Source organism: Mercenaria mercenaria, chromosome 10 (genome assembly GCF_021730395.1).
Source record: "Mercenaria mercenaria strain notata chromosome 10, MADL_Memer_1, whole genome shotgun sequence".
Taxonomy (NCBI): Eukaryota; Metazoa; Mollusca; class Bivalvia; order Venerida; family Veneridae; genus Mercenaria; species Mercenaria mercenaria.
Window position 1 is genome coordinate 68,803,228 of NC_069370.1, and position 8,548 is coordinate 68,811,775.

Consider the following 8,548-nt stretch of genomic DNA (forward strand, 5'->3'; position numbering starts at 1 on the left):
TACGCCCGGACTTTCTAATTTGTTGCTTTAGATGTTGCAATTTTTATTAAACCACGATTTGGGTATTCTCTGAAGTATAGGTTTTTTTTCTTTAAGGGGAGCGTGCTTATTCATGACATCCTCTATTTCCGATTCAAACTATTTCACAAACTTGTCTATATTCTGTGAATCAACGTTTATTGCACTTGGGTCGCTGGAAAATTCTGATTCGTTCAAATTTTTAAAGTATCTAAATGACACGCTCCTACTAGTAATAGTATTTCAAACTGATGCTGTTTCTCGTCCGAGTACCAAGTTTAAGTAAAAGAGCGAAATCTATTGTCTCATCCCTGAGGTTTTGGTCCACACAATCATCTTTGTTCACAACATATCTACAGTTCAGAGTAATGCAAGATACATGTTCGCATATATTTTTATACTGATTGTATTTCTTAGGGTATATCAAATTTTTAAAGTTGACACCATTTTGCTTAGGAATTATTTTACTTTACCACCTCGTTGACTTCTATGCGTTTTCTTTTTACAGGATAAATTGTGTAAGTTTATAATTCTATATGCCGCAGGGTCTAGTTTTCCTAGTTATTCACTTATTGCGTTATTGTTCGATACCGTAGATCCAATATCCAATAATTGATCTCTAGTGTAGGTATACTTTACAGTGAACGACAGGTAATGGCTGATGTAAATTCATAAAGAAAAGTATCAAATATTTCACTGGATGCAATCCACTGAATCACTGAAGCTACTACAACATGGAAGCACATACAGATGCAAAGTACATTCATATTTATTATATCCAATTTTTAGCACAACCTCAACACAAAGAACAGAGTTATTATGGTAAGATTCAAGAGCAAAGAAAACACGTCTGCCACATACGGCGACAGTGTAATAACAGCAACAGAAAGTAGAATTATGCCAGATTATTCATTGTTATCATGTATGTTTAATCATAATATGTTTGAAAAAAGACAAAATGTGCATAGATCTTCTGTATTGAAGACGTCCTTTGTAAAATATGACACAAATCCTTTACCTACAGATTTTTGTCAAGATAATAATTTTACTGAAGCTGTAAATAGCAAGATTTCAATGTTTGACTAAGATCTTTCGCATCAAAATATTGTTGATGATTTACCTAGTACTGTTTTTAAAAATGATGTAGTTTCCCATTACCTACATTTGTTATTTAATTTCTGTTATAACACTGGTAAAGTACCAAAGGTGTGGGGCAAGAGTATTATCATCCCAGTACCAAAAGGGTCAACGTCTTACACTAAGAATCCACTGTCATACAGAGATATTTCCATTACTCCAGTTGTGTACAAAATATATCGTTTCTTTTTGAAGGCCAAAATGGTTTCCGTAAAGGTCGAAGTACCATAAATCACCTATCGTCTTTAAAAGAAGTTGTCCACATATTGCTCTTTTATTGACCTAAGGAAGGCGTATAATTTTACAGATAGAACAATTTTGTGGAGTAAATAAGATAGTATTTTAGAACAGAAGCTACTTAATGCCATTAAAAGTTTCTGAGAGTACAAGAGCTGACCATCAAGCATGTAGTGTTCCTGAAAGTAGTCAGGTCAAAACCTCTTTTTGCAATCTTCACATTGTGGAGGATATTAAATAAATAATAATAATAACAATTCAGTACATTAAATTATTCTGATAAGGTTAAACAATTTATTTTGTTTTAATTTCTTCTAACTTTGAAACAAGTTGAGAGGCGACATATTTATGGTGCTGACATGACATTTTAAACCCGCCGACACGAAAGTTTGTCGGTTTTCGCCTTTAGAGTATCATCTTTTTCGCTAAAATTGTCTTCATAGAAATGTGACAGCCTCATTATTAATAACGGACGGTGTTTTTTTACATACCCATCAACAAGTTAAATCCAAATTGAATTGCAGTATCATAATAAAATCAGACTAAAACGTGTGCTGCACAAAAAGAATACAAAAGAAAATCATGACCTAATAACGTCTTGGACAAAACAAAAGATCATAAAGCTTCATGTTTAGATGGCTTAATAAGATTACATCTACGGGTGTCTCTAAATTATATTCTGGTACTTACAACATGGGTAAATGTTTAACCCGGGACTAACGAGCGTGGATGGTAGCTTGCATTTCCACTACCGTCAGTTACAGGCTCTGTCAAACCGGGCTTGCAAAATTTTCGTTTATGCCGTGCTGAGCGACCTGTAGAGATTCCACTATATCTATTTAAAAGAGAAAAATTTTCTATATTGAGCAAAAAAAAAAATACAATTAATGACCTCATGTTTTGTCATTTGATACTAAACGGTTTTTTCCTGTAATTAAGGAAGTCAGCAGTTTTATTTATATTCTAAACAAAGAATATGCGTTAATTGTCTGGTTTTTAATTGACATCAAACAAATTATGTAATAGGAAACGTTCTCACTCAATCATAAATGCGCATTTTCACATGACAAACTCATTTCATTATAACTGTATACTTTATGATAATTGCACTCACAATTATACTTTTCAAGGATTCATCCGTATTATACGAAAAGTACAGTGATAAAATAAACATGGACAAAATATTTGACTAGATATTATTCCTGTTACGCTATATAAACATATACATGTGTACATGTGTATGAATAATTCAAAGGGCTTCCATGGCCGAGTGGTGAAGGTCACTTGCACCTCACAGCTGTGGATTCGAAACTTCTCTTAGGTGTGGAATTGTTTCATATGAGGCAGCCACCTAACTTGTTTGCGAAGGTTGTTGCTTCTACCCTCTATCCTCCACTCCCTGCCTATTTCGTTATTTCATTTTGTCGCAACGACACAACGATAAACGTCATTGTGGCTCCCCGCCGAATGTCGCCTAACATTCGGCGGGTAGACGTTTGGCGAGGCGCCATAACAACGTTTGTAGTTATGTCGCAGCGACAAAACAAAATAACGAAATGGCATAAATCAACCACCGTACCAAACAGTTGACAAAACTAAAAACAAATGGAGATAGCATTATTATTATTATTATATACAGTAAGAAGAAAAAGAAACAATGCCATATGAATGTTTTATTCAATACTTTTTACGAATGATTAATGATGTTTTTGTAAATTTGTTATATACATTATAATAAAATGTCGCTGTGTACAAATATTAAACAACATGAAAATTAAATTTAAAAATGAATAGGCGCTAATACATTTACATTATTGTGCAGCTATTCCGCACGTTTGAATAAACGTACGTGACGATATAACATTATTTTTATCTAGAAAACATGGGATAATGCCTGGTAGCCGTTATACGGATAATATAAATGTTGCCAGGACTCTATAAATATCCCGCGAATTGAATGTTTATTGTCAGCGGTAAATAAATTACTTGTTTTAACTATAAATAGGTTTTGATGTATGAAGCAAAAATATGAAATAAGTAGCAATATAGGGACCCCAATTGATATTTGGTGAATTGTGAAAAATTAAGCACATGGATTAATTACGACCACTTGATTGAAAACAGGTCAGTCTACAACACTGAAAAGTTGCATTAACATTTACTTGACAGGACTTTTCCTATACACGAAAATGTCAACAAAAGTGCGTTTTTTCCATGGAAACAAAATCTGATCGTTCTAACAAAAATCAATGATCCTATCTTTCCTATATGCTGAATACATTGATGCTTTGAATAAGTATGGTTTGATAAAACTGAACGTTAGGTTTTTCAATCAGTGGTAATCTGAATAATAACCGAAATTTACATCAAATTTGGTCCCACTGTTAAGTATTACTTTCGTAAGTTCCTTAACGTGAATATAATGGCAAACTTTATGTAAGTGGTGTAAATAACTTATTTTGTTTATTTTTCACAAAGGGAAAAAAGTTAGATATATCATTATACATATTATACATATTATACATATGGTTTATAAACATTCTCGAAATGTAACACCTATTTTCTTCTTCGTTGTATTATGTAAATGACCTCAAACTTATAATGATAATCAAGAATACCATCTGAGTCGTCATCAGTGTTGGCCTGTGTTGTGGACTGTTCTGTTGATGTGGATTCTGTTGTCGGTTGTGGTAGATTGACAACCCAGTCAGGGGGCGGAAAGCTTCCACATTTTGGAAATACGGCCAGGGGAGGCGGAATGCGTGAAAAAGAATCGAGTGCCACATAATTGTGTTATTGCAAATCTGATCTAATATTTCAAGCGAGAAGACATGTATGGAATGGACACCGCAGATTTTAATAAAGGCAATAAGCACAGGCACTTGGGATCACGACATCCACCCACTCCCCGCTAACCCCTACCCTCCTCCGTCCCTACCATCTGTAAGCCAGTATGTTTACAATTTCAGCATGCTTTTAAAATGCATTTGTTAACCATCAATGCTCTTAAAACCTAAACATGGGCATCTGTGGGACACTTGCTTGTGCTGGACCCACCGCATTGTACCGCGAGTGTTATAAACAGGGTACAAAATTAATACGCTTACGACTATATTAAACCATATCATCACTTTTTATCACAAAAGTCCAATTTTGGTACCCACCGACGAAATGCACAGTACAAAGCTATGATCAATTCCCAGGAAAGTGTTCAATACAAGTAAAATCGATCGATTTATGATTGTTATTGATTTTTCGTCGGATGTCCGGACAGGTGTCATTTGACAGAACGGTTATACAATTGTTGATTGATACATGTACCAGGGATTCATAGGTACAGTACAGGATTACCGTACAGTAATCTGAACCTATTCTGTAATAAATTCTGTTACGTGGTCATCCGCGTAGGGAGTCTTTCAGTGAATGGGATAGAATTTCTGAATGTCCTTTACTTCTTAATAAAATAATATAGCTATCTGCTTAACCGGTACGGGTATTGGTCACAGAGAACATCATTATGACGATACTTTAAAATCGCAACAGCCGTTAGTAAGAAAGGGAGTCGTTTTAAGATTATTTTACTTCTAGCTCTGGTGTCCAAGTACCTTACACATCGAAAGAATCTGAATATCATGTAGAAGGGTCAACAAGAATGTTTTCAAAAAGGTAATCAACAATTTAAGAGAACATGTCGTTTTATGATACAGGTATTTTTTTCGCTCTGATGGCCATGTTTACAGACGAATACAAAACTTTTGAGTATCCATTGTGAAGCATTCTACAAGACATATTTCTGTGAAATGATTTCAAATTCGGACCAGATGCTAAATGACGAGATTTTGTTTGCATTTTTACTACCTTTAGCTCTGGCGGCTACAAACACTCAGCCAAGGTATGATTAGCAGTTTCCGAAGAGAACATTTTAAGTTATTGTATATTGTAAAAGTACCACGATTAACGTTAGGGTTTGCTTGTACACAGTAGTTAAATCTTATATCCGATCGCTTAAATTTATAATACGATATTTTAAAATACCTCTAAATTTAAAAACTAGTATAACATTTGCTCACCAAATTTGCTGTGAAATTCTTGATGGCAGTGAATATACCAAAGTCCAGGATTGTCTGCTACAAATCTAACGACTGCATAGCCTCCAGCCGGTACAGTTATTGTATCTTTGCGCGGTGCCCAAGTTAAATCCACACCGGGAATATTTCCACCGTTCCAGGTTTCATTTGCCCAGGATGCATCGGAGTAACACTGCCCAGGACAGATGATATCGGGGTTATCTCCTAAATTAGGAAAGCTTGCATTTGTTTGGCGATAACCAACCTTCAGCACATAGACAGAATATCCATGTATATGGATTGGGTGATGTTTAATGTTTAAAAATCCACGGCTCAAAAAGTTTATCTGTACGACGTCTCCAAAATCCACATTAAGAGGTCTGTTACATATGCAAACTATCTGGCATGCAGTTGCCACATACTCCGGTAAGCTCTTTGGGTTGTGTTAAAGCAGATGCAGTTTCAGACTAATTCCATCCATGCGGAAATGTATTACCCCATCTTCACCAAGTGCTCCAGCCAGATTAACAAAGAATTCTTTAAAATTTGCCGAGGTTGCTAATGGCGCAGGCTTATTGTTTCTGGAATGCATTTCATCAATATGTACACAATTCCAGTTTGGATACGTTTCGAAAGGGCAATTAAGAACTGTACATGGGATACTTTCATTGCACACTTTGATGCTAGATATTGGATCTACTTCTTCGGATCCTTTGTACCTAAGAATTGCATATCCGGCTAAGTTTTTAACTGGTTGTAATGTATCTGCCCTAATCCAGTAGTTACAGGCCGTTTCATTAGCCTCGATAATGAAATCGAATCTCTCGCCGCTGTGGAGGATAAAAAAGTCTGCTATTACTGGTTCAACATCTAGGCCATCGGCGGTAATAAGCTTTAGCTTATGACCATCGACAGACACTTTGTGTTGGAGACCAAAGCCTCCTTCAATCACCCTAAATCTGTACTGCTTCCCATGTTCTACCATGAAGACACTTAAAGGTGTTTTTGTTAATGCTCTCCCCTGTGAGTCAAAAACTCTACCTCTACCATTTATTAATGAGGATGTAAATTCTACATTAGTTTCGAAGGTACCATCAATTCTTCCAGAAGACTTAAACCGGACGCCGTCTGGGTTAATTTACCCTAAATACATTCTTGTGAAGATGTCATCAGATGTTTGTTCATTACTGTAGTCCTGTACAAATATAATATGTTCCTCAGTATTGTCAGTTTGTTTTTCCTTTACAATGAACGCTCCAGACAGACCCATATTAATCTGTGTTCAAAGTATGGGAATGATAGAAGTAAGTCCCACTTCGGTTAGGTCTAAATCTATATGTGAATGTCTGACCAGGTAATATTGGACACTGGGTAACGAAGGCTGCTCCGTCTATCCATGGAGTACCTCGCATCTTAATTCCATGAAAATGGACCGAAATTCCGTCACTTATCAAATTATTCTTTACATGAAAAATAACTTCTTGTTTCACGTAGACAGTCAGTGTTGGTCCAGGCATTATCTTATTGAACAAGTATAAAACTCTTTCATGCTTCGATCCATCAGCAAGAACAACGTCATCTGGATCTATTGTCACGTTAGGGTCACCGCCATGCTGATACAGTTTACCGTCTTTTTCATTTATGTAAACTTTCTGGTTAACGCCTTTCCGCATTGGCAGCCATGACTGAACATCAAGAAAAACCTCGCAGCTTGTAGCGTCCATATCACATGTACCCACACTACCATGTCCATCACTTAACGTTCCCAGAATGAAAAAAAGAGAATTAATCGGCAAGTTTGATGAGAGAATTGGATAAGTGCCATTTTGATCTGAAAGGGAAAAAAATAAACTTCTGTCCAATATCAGTGTTTTGGAACGTCGTCTTTCAGTTTTTTCCCGAATGATATTAACTTAAGTTGCAAAAGAAGGGAAGAAAAACGTCGAGGTTAATAACTGCCGTTACTGTCCTCAATTTTCCATTATCACACAATATTCCTTTATGCTAGTCTTAATAATTATTCCTGTTTATGTTCTGGCATTAAAATTCCACATTCACCATCTTATAACAAATTTTGAATTAGCATTAATATTTCCCAACTAAATTGCGTAAGGTATCATGTTTGACTGCTAACATTGGGATATATAACTAAACAAGGCTCGGTAAATACCATTAGAGAATGTGTAATGATATGTATACAGCTCTATTTCAATAAAGACTGGTATCGAATTCGTCTTGTCATTCTAAACTAGCGGTAGATTAGAACACGCATTGAAAATAAGGAATCAGGAACTTTTAAAACATATACAACTGAGATTATTGATTTATTAGCAAACCCGATTTTAATATAGTATTTACCGTTGTAAATTTCCGGCATTTTGAACACACATGGTTTCAATTGTCCAAGGGATTTGTTGTGACCAAACCGGTGAGGTTGAGGGCTCCGACGTATCCCGAGTGAGCACACCTGCTACAGCTGGAAATATATATGGTTAAGATGATATAGCATACAAGATATAAAAAGCTATATTAAATGAATTTTATGTCCATAGGTAAATCATAACAAGAGAAAACCTTGAACGCAAGAAAGCTTTCAATACATGTAAAAAGAAGATTAAGCAAATTTCTTGTGGCTAAAAAATAATAATGTAGCGATTAAAATCAGTCAAAAAATTCCTACGACTCACAGATTCAACTTTCATTCTTATTAAAACGTCCTCAGTTATCAATATCAATTTACTATTACTGAATTTCGTTGTACGTATAAAGTATTTGAAAAGATTTATTGAACAGTTTTTACATCATTTTATGTGAACTTTATTATGATATTGTTCAAAATATCTCTTTAAGATATATCAAGTCTGAACATATCTGAAAATATGAACACGTACTTCACAGTATTTATCGAAACATGAAAGCAACATGTATTATAAAAAATGCAGAACTCGTGCATTTTGCTCGATATTCTACAAATACCCACTTGCAGAAAATTATTCGGTGTTAGTATAAGAGCATATTCTATCTTTCGAAGAATATAATGTTAGCCGATATATTGTTTAATGCCATAGGTGGCATTCTTGTCACATAGG

General features: G+C 35.2%; 1 pseudogene; it reads right to left on the reverse strand.

The window, feature by feature from the left end:
* Positions 1–5,357: 5,357 nt before the first annotated feature.
* On the reverse strand, positions 5,358–7,836 carry LOC128546446 (uncharacterized; annotated as a pseudogene).
* Between the last annotated feature and the right edge of the window lie 712 nt (positions 7,837–8,548).